This window comes from Crocuta crocuta, unplaced genomic scaffold, assembly GCF_008692635.1.
Source record: "Crocuta crocuta isolate KB4526 unplaced genomic scaffold, BGI_CrCroc_1.0 scaffold299, whole genome shotgun sequence".
Taxonomy (NCBI): domain Eukaryota; kingdom Metazoa; phylum Chordata; class Mammalia; order Carnivora; family Hyaenidae; genus Crocuta; species Crocuta crocuta.
The window spans coordinates 2,630,157-2,642,793 of record NW_027532747.1 but is presented as its reverse complement, the minus strand read 5'-3'; the positions used below and the strand labels follow the sequence as shown (position 1 = coordinate 2,642,793).

The following is a 12,637-nucleotide window of genomic DNA, read 5'->3' as shown; positions in this document are numbered from 1 at the left end:
GTCGGGGTCCACGCAGGCCCCACCCCGCGCGGCGCCCGCTCTCTCCGCGGCCCCCGTCCCCACCGACCGGCGCGTGACAGCGCCCCCTCCGGGTGGGGTCGGGAGCCAGGAGCCTAGAGATTTAAATGGATGCCACAGAGCCAGTAAACGGAAGGTGCTCGGGAAGGATTGACCCCAGCGATTGTCCCTCGCCTACGGAGTCCCGACTCAGCCTTTTCACGCAGTAACGCAATGAGCAGACGATGTGTCTGTGGCAACTTCATTCGGGTGAGTCAGCCCCACCCCTGCCTTCAGGAAAGCCGAGGGACACAGGGCCGCAGGCCCGGAAGAGGCCTATTATGAGTCAGGGTGAAACGTGCCATGACACAGCTAGGGGCAGCCAGCTAGCTAGGGTCCGGAAGAGGGGCTTTTGCCTTGGGCCTTAAGGGATGCGTAGGAGTCCACAGCTAGGAAAGGGGAAGGGCACTGGTGGTGGAGGGAACAGCAGGTGCGAAGGCTCAGGAGCCGCAAGAACCCTGACATTGTTAAAATAGAGAGTTCAAGGTTGGGGGGGGCACGGGGCTTTTCATTTTCCGCTTTTCAGGGATTGCTCTCTCTTCTTCCTCTCACTCCCCCAGAGCCTTGGAGGGAGTGGCTGCCGACCTGAGGACCAGGGCCTGGCCTGTGCTGGGAGCTGCCTGGGTACCGGCTGGCCTGGCAGCTGAAGGTGCCACAAGGCGGGGAGGTGAGAATGGTGGGTTTCCCTCCCGTCTCCGGGAAGCCCGTGGCGCGGGCATGCGGTGCACTCGGCAGACCTCCCTTAGCCCAGGGCCGAAGGCAGTCGTGGCAGGAGCTGGAAAGGAAAGCAGGGGTGAAGGGGCGTCCTGCAGCCTCTGGCCGCCTGCCCGGGGTCAGGGGTGGGGAGGTGAACAGGCACAGAGGAGGGGTCCCCATCCAACAGGAAGCCATCAGAGCTGCCCTTGCAGCGCCCATCGGGGGCGCCCGGCCCAGCTTGCACACCCTCAAAAACAGAGGACTCACCGATCCCCACGGCCACCTGTTCTTTTTTCAGCCAGAGGGACCGTCCCACCAGCTGGCCCTTTACAGATGGGTAAACCGAGGCTCAGAGCTGAAGAGGGCCTTGCCGAAGTACGCAAGAAGAAGAAGCAAAGCAGGGACAGGCCCCCGATCTTCAACAACATCACAGTCTCAGCCCCCGTGTCGCTCGCAGGGAGATCTGGGTCCCGGCTCTGCCCTCCGGGACGCCGTCATGCCTGCCGGCTCCCTCCACCCTGGGCCAGGGATCGGAAAACCTCATTCGTACATCCAGCCCAGGACGCAACCTGTGCAGACGCAACTAGCCCAGTGCCCCTATTTGATAGCCAAAATTTGATCAAAATTTGATACGCCAAAGTGGAGACAAGTCACAGGGCACCTGGACAGAGACTTGAGAGCATGACTCCCAATCTGACGCCCTGGCCGAGTAATTCCCAAGTCCCCGAGGCCACCAGAACCACAGAAACTGCCCTCGCGACGGTGACCTTGCTCCTAGCACACGCGGGAGCCTCCCCATCATGCTCCTGGTCCCAGCAACCGAAGAGAAGACATATTCGTCGGGAAGGGGGTGCCCTGGGTGGGAGAGGGGCGTTAGGTAAAAACTTAGAGAATCTGAATAAACTATGAGCTTCAGTTAATAATCATGTTTCAGGGGGCGCCTGGGGGACCCAGTCGGTTAAGCGTCTGACTCTTGATTTCAGCTCACGGTTCGTGAGTTCAAGCCCTGCATCAGGCTCTGCACCGATGGTGTGGAGCCTGCTTCGGATTCTCTCTCTCTCTTTGCCCGTCACCCACTTCTTCTCTTTCAAAATAAACTGCAAAAAAAGAATAATATATCAGTAGTGATTCTTTAATGATAACAAAGGCATCATACTATTATAAGATCTTAAAAGATATTGGGTGTGGAAGCCGTGTGAATTCTTGATACTAGGTTTCCAGTATTTCTGTAAATCATAAGGTTTATTTTTTAAAACAAAGTTGAGTCTTCAAAATTCCTTATTGTGTATGGTCTTTAGAGCCGCTCTTCTGACTTCTCCATGACCTTCCCTGCCCCATTTCCCCTGGAAGGTGCAGCAGCCTGGGTAGGGGGGCTCGCTGACTCTCAGGAGGGACCCCAACAGCAGCCCCTGTGTCTTCCACTGCCTGTGAGGCCCGGGGGGCACCGACCCCCCCCAAGTCTTCCCTGTAGCGTGTGCCATCCCAGCACAAAGGCCACTTCTGCCGCGCACGTTTGCAGAGAACAGGCCAGAATGCATTCCGAGGCCAACAGCCCGTGAGTCACAGCCTGCCCACACGGACTCCCCTCCCTTCGGGAAAGTGACTTCCCTCCCTTCGAGAAGGAAGGGCAAGCATCCCCGAGGAAGGGAAGAACTCCCCACCTGGGAAAACAGAGCTATTGGAAAAGCAGAACCAGACTGAGAAATGACAATAGCGTTTTTCAGGAGACACAAAAGGCTATACTGCCATTTCCCCCATAAAGTAAAGAAATAAATAAACCAGAGATGGACATGTATAAATTGCTTGTTTAAAAAAAAATAGGGGTGCCTGGGTGGCTCAGTCGGTTGAGCATCCAACTTCGGCTCAGGTCATGATCTCGCGGTTCGTGGGTTCGAGCCCTGCGTCGGGCTCTGTGCTGACAGCTCAAAGCCTGGAGCCTGTTTCAGATTCTGTGCCTCCCTCTCTCTCTGATCCTCCCCTGCTCATGCTGTCTCTCTCTCTCTCTCAAAAATAAATAAAATATTAAAAAAAAAAAATACAGGAGTGCTTGGGTGGCTCAGTCGGTTAAGCGTCTGACTTTGGCTCAGGTCATGATCTCATGGTTTGTGAGTTCAGGCCTAGAGCCTGCTTCGGATTCCGGGTCTCCCTCTCTCTCTGCCCCTCCCCGGCTTGCTCTCTCTCTCTCTCTGTCTCTCTCTCTCTCTCTCAAAAATCAATAAACTTTAAACATACATACATATATACTGAAGGTGCCTGGGTGGCTCTGTGCATTGGATGTCTGGCTTTGATTTTGGCTCAGGTCATGATCTCCCAGTTGTAAGATCAAGCCCCACATAGGGCTCTGCACTTGGGATTCTCTTTCTCCCCCTCTCTCTGTCTCTCTCCTGCTCCCTGGCTCTTTTGCTCTCTCTCTCTCTCTCTGAGTAAATAAACTTAAACAATTGTCGTAATAAGTTAAAATTTTTTTTTAAAACCTCCTCTATTAAAATAGAAGTATGTGAAAGAAAAGAGACGTGAGGACAGGTACAGAATCCAAAAATCGGACCCAAGAGATTTCTAGAAGGATGGAGAAAATGGAGGAGTGCAATACTTGTACCTCCATAGTCTTATTTTCCTCACAGAAGTCATCTCTCACTGGAATTATAATTTAATTATAGGTGAATATGACTATCCCATAAATCTTTATAGCATATACTTATTTACCTAATTATTGTCTGTTCCCTCCTGTCTGTGCTCTCGGATTCTGCCCTGGTATCCCTAATGCCTACAATATGGATGCCCTTCATCACAATTTACTAAATGAAACGCAATACCCAAAAAACAAGTAACACCCAGTGAAGCAATGGGCAAAAGACATGAATAGACACTTTTCTAAAGAAGACATCCAGAAGGCCAACAGACAAAAAAAGATGCTCAACATCACTCATCATCAGGGAAACACAAATCAAAACCACAGTGAGATACCACCTCATACCCGTCAGAGTGGCTAAAATGAACAACTCAGATGCTGGCGAGGATGTGGAGAAAAAGGCTCTCTTCTGTACGGCTGATGGGAACGCAAACTGGTGCGACCACTCTGGGAAACAGTATGGAGGTTCCTCAAAACATTAAAAATAGNCTGACCCTCCCCTGCTCACACTGTCTCTCTCTCTCTCTCTCAGAAATAAATAAAACATAAAAAAGAAAAAAAAAAAAGAACTACCCTATGACCCAGCAGTTGCACTATTAGGTATTTATCCAAAGAATACAAAAATGCTGATTCGAAGAGCACATGCACCCAAAGTTTATAGCAACACTATCAACAATAACCAAATTATGGAAAGAGCCCAAATGTCCATTGACTGACAGATGGATAAAGAAGATGTGGTGTATTTATATACAACGGAATACTACTCAGTGATTAAAAAGAATGAAATCATGCCATATGCAACAGCGTGGAGAGAACTAGAATGTATTATGCTAAGCGAAATAAGTCAGAAAAAGATAAATATCACATGATTTCACTCATATGTGGAATTTAAGAAACACAACAGATGAACATAGGGGAAGGGAAGGAAACATAAGAAAAAACAGAGGGAGACAAACCATAAGAGACTCTTAAATACAGAGAACAAACTGAGGGCTGCTGGAGGGGAGGTGGGTGAGGGGATGGGCTAAATGGGTGGTGGGCATTGAGGAGGGCACCTGACGGGATGAGCACTGGGTGTTGTATGTAAGTGATGAATCACTAAATTCTATTCCTGAAAAAAATAATAAATCATGCAAAAAAAGAAAAAAGAAAGCTAGCACACTACTTGGTTCTGAAGCTAAAAATAGTGAAATAATAAAATGTATTTAGATTTAAAAAATAACAATTTACTAAACGAAAGAATGGATGAATCCTATCAAACAAGAAATAGATGGAGATTCCTAAGATCAGAAGAAAGACATGAGTTTTCAGACTGAAAATATTTAAGGGTGTCCACAAGATTGAAACTTGGTTCAACCACTTTGGATAGTGGCAGCAATCTCTCTTTTTGTTTTTAATTTTTTAAATGTTTATTTATTTTTGAGAGAGAGACTGAGTGTCAGCAGGGGAGGGGCGGAGACCCGGAGATACAGAATCCAAAGCAGGCTCCAGGCTCCAAGCCGTCAGCATCAGCACAGAGCCTGACGCGGGGCTCGAACCCACGCACAGCGAGATCATGACCTGAGTTGAAGTCAGATGCTCAATTGACTGAGCCGCCCGGGCGCGCGCCCCACCCCCAACACAGTGCAGTAATAGCTCTTAAAGCACCATGCACCCCTGCCTATGATCTAGGAATTTCACTGCTGGGCACATAACTCAAAGAAATGAAAATATATATCCACCAAAGGCACGTATAGGAATGTTCCTAACAGCTTTCCTGGTAAAAGCCCGAGCCTGGGGATCATCCCCACCTCCAAGCACAGCAGACTGCATAGACGAGCGCCCACGGTCATTCACGCACTGAACTACAACAGGAAGTGCTCTGTACAACCAACACGGTGTATCATTCACGCCTTTTGGTTTTCTGTATTTTCCCTTTTTTTAAGTAATCTCTCCATCCAATGTTGGGGATTGAACTCCCAACTCGGAGACCCAGAGTCGCATGCTCTTCTGGCCCAGCCAGCCGGGCGCCCCTGGTTTTCCGTACTTCTGATGCTGACATCCGCAGGCCCTGAAGAGGCTGCCCCTCCCAGGCCAGACTGGTTCCTAGTGACAGCAAGTGCCTGGCCTGGGAGCCGTGCCGTGTGCAAGGCGGCCAACGCCTCCCCCTCCACCCACCGCCTCCCCCTCCACACACCTCCCCGGACGACTGAATACAATGATTCAGGCCAACCCGTCCTACGCCTGTTCACCCTGCCGCACCACACCTGCCGGTGGAAACCATGCTCAAGGCCCCTGGCGGCCCCGCCCCAGCCTCCTGGGTGGCCCCGGGTGGCCCCGTGACCTCGGTGTCTCGGTGTGCTCCCTCCTCCAGGGAACCATACACAGCAGTGGCAGTTGTCCCCGATCTGTGGGCCCTTGTGCATAATAATAAAAGAATGGGGGTGGGGGGCAGGGGAAGGGGGTGACGGGCATGGGGGAGGGCACTTGTGGGGATGAGCATGGAGTGTTATATGCGGGGCCGTCGCTGGCGCGTTTGCCTGGGGTGGCCCCAGACTCCCACCCGGACCTCCTCAGGCTCTGGTCTGAGCTGTGACCTGCATACATTCCAAGGTGGTGTTCCCGGGCACCCCGTTTTTGGGGAGCTCGCCGAGTTTACGGCCAGGCCAGGGCGCGCGGCGCTGACACGGGGTGGGCGAACTGAGGCGCCCTGCTCCCTGCTGATCGGCCTGCCCGGCGGAGCGCACGGTAGCACTGCGTACAGGCACCCGTGAATCGGAGCCACACACCGAGTCGATGCGAGGGCACCCCCTCGGGGACCACGGCACCCCACGGGTCCTGCGGGAAAGGCCGTAATTGTGTTGTTTGCCTGCTAAGGTCCCAAGCCCTCGCCTGCCTCAGTGGGGCAGGAGGGACCACATCCACGGAGAATCTGGAGCGGGGAGATGACAGGGAGGAGGGAGGGGAGGGCACGGGGGAGGAGGGAAGAGGGGGGAAAAAGAAGGAACCAGGCCGCTGGGCCCCCATCCCCCATCCCCAATGTAACTAAAATTACTACCTCCACCCGATCAATTGCAGCAGAGATTTTGCCCGTACAGACTTGGCTAATGTGTTCTCTGCCCAGCTCCCATTTCAGTGTCCCCTCAGCCTGGCTGCCTGCACCCCTGAAACGACACACACCTTTTCCAGGCCACCCGTGGGCCTCAACAGCTTTGCCTTCACCCGCCATCCTTCCTCCGGGAGCACAGGGGCGACATGACACGGGGGGACATCTTCCTCTAGCGAAATTCATCCGACACAGTCCTTAAGGTCTCACAGAGCCACATCTGTTAGTCCCCTGGGCAACGTGTTCCTCATTTAGAAACTCTACCTAAATCTGGGGCGCCTGGGTGGCTCGATTGGTTGAGCGTCAGAGTTCGGCTCAGGTCACGATCTCAAGGTTCATGAGTTCGAGCCCTGCATCGGGCTCTGTGCTGCCAGCCTGGAGCCTGGAGCCTGCTTCGGAGTCTAGGTCTCCCTCTCTCTCTGCCCCTCCCCTGCTCATGCTCTGTCTCTGCCTCTCTCAAAAATAAATGAACATTAAAAAAAATTTTAGGGGCACCTGGGAGGCCTGGGAGGCTCAGTCGGCTAAGCGTCTGACTTCAGCTCAGGGCATGATCTCACGGTTCCTGGGTTCAAGCCCCGCGTCGGGCTCTGTGCTGACAGCTCAGAGCCCGGAGCCTGCTTCCAATTCTGTGTCTCCTCTCTCTGACCCTCCCCTGCTCACACTGCCTCTCTCTCTCTCTCTCAGAAATAAATAAAATATTTTTAAAAATTTTTAATAAAAATAAATTCTACCTAAACCTGAGGCTGGTACCTAGAATCAGCTGAGCATCAAGGGGACCCCTCTGTAACGAAAGGCTCTAAGATCTGTCCAAATTAAGTCAACAGGCACTCCCGCCGTGCCTCAAAGACCCCTTCGCCTCTTCCCCCCTTCGCTCTAGAGGCCCCATGGCCTCCTCTTGTGCCCCTGGGCTCTCTGGACCACCCACCTTGGCCATTAGTTGCCCCAAGGGCTTCTGATGCAAGAACCGCTGTCTTTGCCTCTGGCTAAATACCGTTAAAGACAACATTACTGGCTACATATCGGGCTTTCCTGGTAATAGAGGGGCTCACAGACGCTGAGACTGGGACCCTCTAAATGCAGCTACCCCTCTGCTTGGGTCATGGAAGCGGTACCCCATGTCCCAGACAAAGGACCCAATGGTCAACATCCTTGGACGGACTTCGGGAGGTCATCTCCGCCCTGGTGCCCTGGCCGACAACTGATCCCACCTGCACGCTGATTGCACACTCTCGGGCCACTGACTGAGGGTAAAGAACTCTGGGAACCTCTCACTTCACAGATCCCCAAAACGTGAACCAAACTCCTACATGTGTCCCCAGATCCGAAAGCCACAAAACAAGGTCTGGCCAGCCCACGCCTATCCCCTCTGGGGTTACCGACAAGCCCAGAAGGAAGCAGGCACGCATTTCACTTCTCAGCATACACAGTGCTGGGCTCTCGGAAGAGGCCCTCAGTAGAACTTTCCTGTCCATGACGGGCACCAGAGAAGTTAGCTGAGAGACGTTCCTTAAAGGTCTTCTTTTCGAATTCCAAATTCCAATAAAGCAAATGGACCCATACCAAGGCCTCTGTCTTGCCCCAGGCCTTAAACTCTCTTAATTCAAGGTCTTGGCCAACTCAGAACTCAATGTTGAGTTTAAAAAATGGTCTACTCGGGGCGCCTGGGTGGCTTAGTCGGTTAAGCGTCCGACTTCCGCTTAGGTCATGATCTCGTGGTTCGTGCGTTCGAGCCCCGCGTCGGGCTCTGTGCTGACTGCCAGCTCAGAGCCTGGAGCCTGTTTCAGTCTGTGACTCCCTCTCTCTCTGACCCTCCCCTGCTCACGCTGTCTCTCTCTCTCTCTCTCCTAGAAATAAATAAAAAACATTAAAAAAAATTTTTTTAAATGACATACTCTCCCTTTCCTACGTTTAACGTGGGTTTTGTCTCCCCTTGATGGACATAAAGACTCGTTGTATTTTATATATAGGCCCGTAGTAATGTCTCCCCCCATCTTTATACATTTCCAATCTTGCCCCCCTCCCAGAAGGGCTGGAGGCCAAGCAAGGACACCTGTTCTGGATCCATTAACTCCAGGTTGTCCCATGGGCCAGGCAGCTGTTCATCTGATTGGGGGCCCATCCGAGCCTGACTCACACACTCACACACACACAGAATAAACACACCACCTGTCAAGTGTAAACACACCCATTCCGCGGACTTCCCGATGTCAGAAGTCTGTCTGGGGGCTTTCATTGGTTTGTAATCAGAGGCCCAAACCCTCCAAGTGAGCCATTGTTTCAACCAGGTATCGAGTTTGCTTAATCCGAGCCCTACAACCCAAAGATCTCACCACTTTGCTATCACCAACGGAACCGACAACTGAGCAAAGGGCCCGTATCATCGGCCAGACGGAAGGGCTTTGGGACACACTCACACAGGAGCCCCCGCTCAGCCTTGTCATAACAGCCCGGAGCCACAAGAACAACACCCTCATCTCCCCACTTGGAAAGCAGATCCCAGGCCCACATTGCAGGCTGCTTCTCAGTGGCCCGGGGACTGGAGGTCACAGGGACAACTTCACGCAGACACTTGAACCCTCTGCCCGCGGACCACACCTGCTAAGGCACCTAGTGGACACGGACCCTGACTACTGCTTTTCTTCCTTTGATATTAGGGGTTCCATCGTGTTTATGAGCCTGCTGCCTGCTTAGCCAGGAAACCACACACCTATGTGCCTGTGCCAACACTCCCACGCCTAAAGGGAAGTCTGGCCAAGGTTACTACTGGCTGTGCCAGTCCACCGATTCGTGGAAAGACTGCTTTCCCCAGGCGCCACCTGCCTCTTACCAATTAACCCCTCACCCCCCTTGGGGAGAGGGCTCCTCCTTCCCCCCATCTTCGCCTCTTTTCCTACTACCCCCTCCGGCTTCCCGCCAAGACCTCTGGCCCTGAGGTTCGCACCATGACCGTGGCCACCCTTCTGCCTGATTACACAGGACACCCCGCATCTTCACAGACTTTCCTAAACCAGCCGTTCGAACCCCAGCAGCATAACTGCTGGACCAGCCACCTTGACCCTCAAAAAAGACCCCAAGATAGTGTTCTTGAAAGAAAACAAAATGAACACACACACACACACACACACACACACACAGTATAGCCTTGGGTTGGGAGTAACTTGTTCTGCGAGTATTCCACAAGGGGATCAAACATTTCTAATACATTTTAACTTGATAAACGAGCAATGTCTTACGATATGAGTAGGTGACACCAAACGTCACATGATCACAACTGAGCCAATGGTTCTCCTCTCTCTCTCTCTCTCTGTGGGATTGTGAGTGACACTGTCCATGCTCATATGCTCGGTCTCACCCCGTGGTGTTCGGCAGAAATCGGGTGATTTTTCAGAATGTTGGAAGGTACCCACAGTGGCACTAGTAATATATATACTTTTTTTTTTTTTTTTTTTGCTCACTTCCAAGCACCTACGGACTGTCCTTTGCTTTTCCATCCAAGAATGAGCTGAGGAAGGCTTTGCTTCATTCCAGGTCAGGCTGCCTGTGGATGGAGACCCTTTCCTCTGCTGCCTTAGTGCCGGTTCCATTACATAGAGTAGGGGACAGGAGTTTATTCATACTGTACCGAAGTCAACATCTGTTAGTGACAGTGAAAGTCGTCCCACACAAAGACCCTCCTCTCTCCCGTCTCCCTCACACCAGCCACAGAGGTTTTCAAAGGTAAGTGCAGGTTCATTTGTTTACTTTTCTTTATATTTCATGTTTTATTATTTTGTGTTGTATTTGTATTGCAGTATCGTAATTATTTTTAGATGAATATTTTTGGGTTGTGGAACGAATCACCTGAGTTTCCATCATTTCTTATGAGGAAATTTGCTTTGATATACAAGTGCTTTGGATGACAAGCATGTTTCTGGAATGATTTATGCTCGTAAACCAAGGTTTTGCTCTGTGTGTGTGTGTGCGTGTGTGTGTAAGTACGTATGTACATATACACTTTTCATGTTCATTTTTGAAGGGGGGATGCAAGCAAAGGAAGGGCAGAGAGAAAGAGGGACAGAGGATCGGAAGCAGGCTCCACGGTGACAGCACAGAGCCCCATGTAGAACTCAAACACAAGAGCCTTAAGTTCACGACCTGAGCTGAAGTCAAACCCTCCACCAACGTAGCCACCACGGTGCCTATCTATCTACCTACCTACCTACCTACCTACCTATCTATCTATCCACTTTTTTTTTTAATATTTTTTATTTATTTCTAGGAGAGAGAGAGACAGCGTGAGCAGGGGAGGGTCAGAGAGAGAGGGAGTCACAGACTGAAACAGGCTCCAGGCTCTGAGCTGGCAGTCAGCACAGAGCCCGACGCGGGGCTCGAACCCACGAACTGCGAGATCGTGACCTAAGCGAAAGTTGGACGCTTAACCGACTAAGCCGCCCAGGCGCCCCCCTATCTATCCACTTTTAACAATCTACAAATCCACTGAGATATTGTTAGAAACCCTGGAAATTTCAGATCATCTTTCTTGGATAGCGCCATATAAAGGAGAAAGTGAGGCACGGGCCAGCCTAGAAGGGCTTCTAATAGTCCTACTTATGTCACTCTTTTCTATCCTTATAATAATTTTTTTCTATGTTGTTCAGGGACACTTAATGCCCTACACTCCCTAAGACTCCCTTTAACATCACTGGAAAGATTCCTTAACATAATGTCAAAGCCTCAGAGGGCCAGTCGTACTAATCGTGCCCATTTATTTTCTGTAATTCTGATGTTATGATATCTTGTTGATCTTGAAGAGACTGCCCCCCTGCCCAGGGCTATCCAGTTCTTAAGGGATAGTAAGTGGCTAGCTTCTAAGTGTGATTTCATATGTAAATGTATCTATTCAGAGTCACAATAGGAAAGAATAACAAAGTTGGAGGAATCAGGACCAGATTTTTTTCTTTTTTAAAAAAATGTTTATTTATTTATTTTTGAGAGTGAGCACAGGCCCACGCACCCAAGCAAGGGAGAGGCAGAGAGAATCCCAAGCAGGCTCCGTGCTGTCAGAGCAGAGCCTGACGCAGGGCTTGATCCCACAAACCGCGAGATCATGACCTGAGCCAAAACCAAAAGTTGGACGCTTAACTGACTGGGCTACCCTGGTGCCCCTCATAACTATGATTTCTAGACTTAACTATAAGACAATGTGTCCCTGGTGAAAGAGCAGACACACAGATCAATGGAACATAACAGAAAGCCAAGAAATAGACTCACACAAATTTAGTCACCTGACCTTGGGTGTGAGAGGTAAGTGAGATGATTCACTATCAGAAATACCAAATAAAAGCTGTGCCGTCTAGTTAACAGTAGGTTTGCAACCTGTTGGAAATATGGACCGACACCCCACCCCTACAATGGAGTCCCAAACCCTTAGCCACGTCACTTCCTGGTTCCTCTTTCCCTCTCCATTTCATGAGTTTTATTTCTTGCCGGCTTTGCAATGAGCACACGCCAAAGACCTGGAGTCTCTGTGTCACATCAAGGAATGTATATTTGTTCCAACCGGACTGCTTTTTGCCTTCCATGGACATAGGCAACTTCCAGGGAAGGCTGTGACCTCTGGTAGTGCTCAGCCAATGAGGAACCAGGGGAGGGACTTGCAGGCTAGGAGACAAATTGTCTGCTGTAACTGCCCAAGTATGTCGGTCCATCAGACACTCGCTCTTGCAAGAAGGTCAATTAAAGCCTCGCCTCACTGTGCTCCGAGTCTCCGCGTCCCTCCTTGACTGGATCGGTGGGCTTATTTCTCACATTGGGCAACAGAGCAAAGGCAATTCAGTGGAAAAAGGATAGTCTCCTCAGAAAACGGTGCTACAACCACTGGACATCCAATTGCAAAAGAATAAATGAACCGAGACACAGACCTCACATGGAAACTGACTCAAAAGTGGGGCACCCGCTCGGTAAAGCATGCGACTGACTCTCTGTCTCGGGGTTGTGAGTTCAAGCTTTACGTTAGGGGTAGAGATTACTTAAAAATAAAATCTTAAAAAAATACATAGTCAAAATGGATCGCAGACCTAAATGTAAAATGTAAAATGTCAAAACTTCTTGAGGAAAACATAAGAGAAATATCTGAATGACTTTGGGTTTGGTGACGAGTTTTTTTTGTTTTTTTTTCTTTAGCTTATCTA

The 12,637-nt window shown here is 50.5% G+C and overlaps 1 long non-coding RNA gene across 1 annotated transcript; it reads left to right on the top strand.

The window, feature by feature from the left end:
* Nucleotides 1–39: 39 nt before the first annotated feature.
* On the top strand, nucleotides 40–1,855 carry LOC144245520 (uncharacterized). The gene is made up of 3 exons (XR_013339276.1): nucleotides 40–267; nucleotides 618–724; nucleotides 1,052–1,855. It is a non-coding gene; the product is annotated as an uncharacterized LOC144245520 (long non-coding RNA).
* The last annotated feature ends 10,782 nt before the right edge of the window (nucleotides 1,856–12,637 follow it).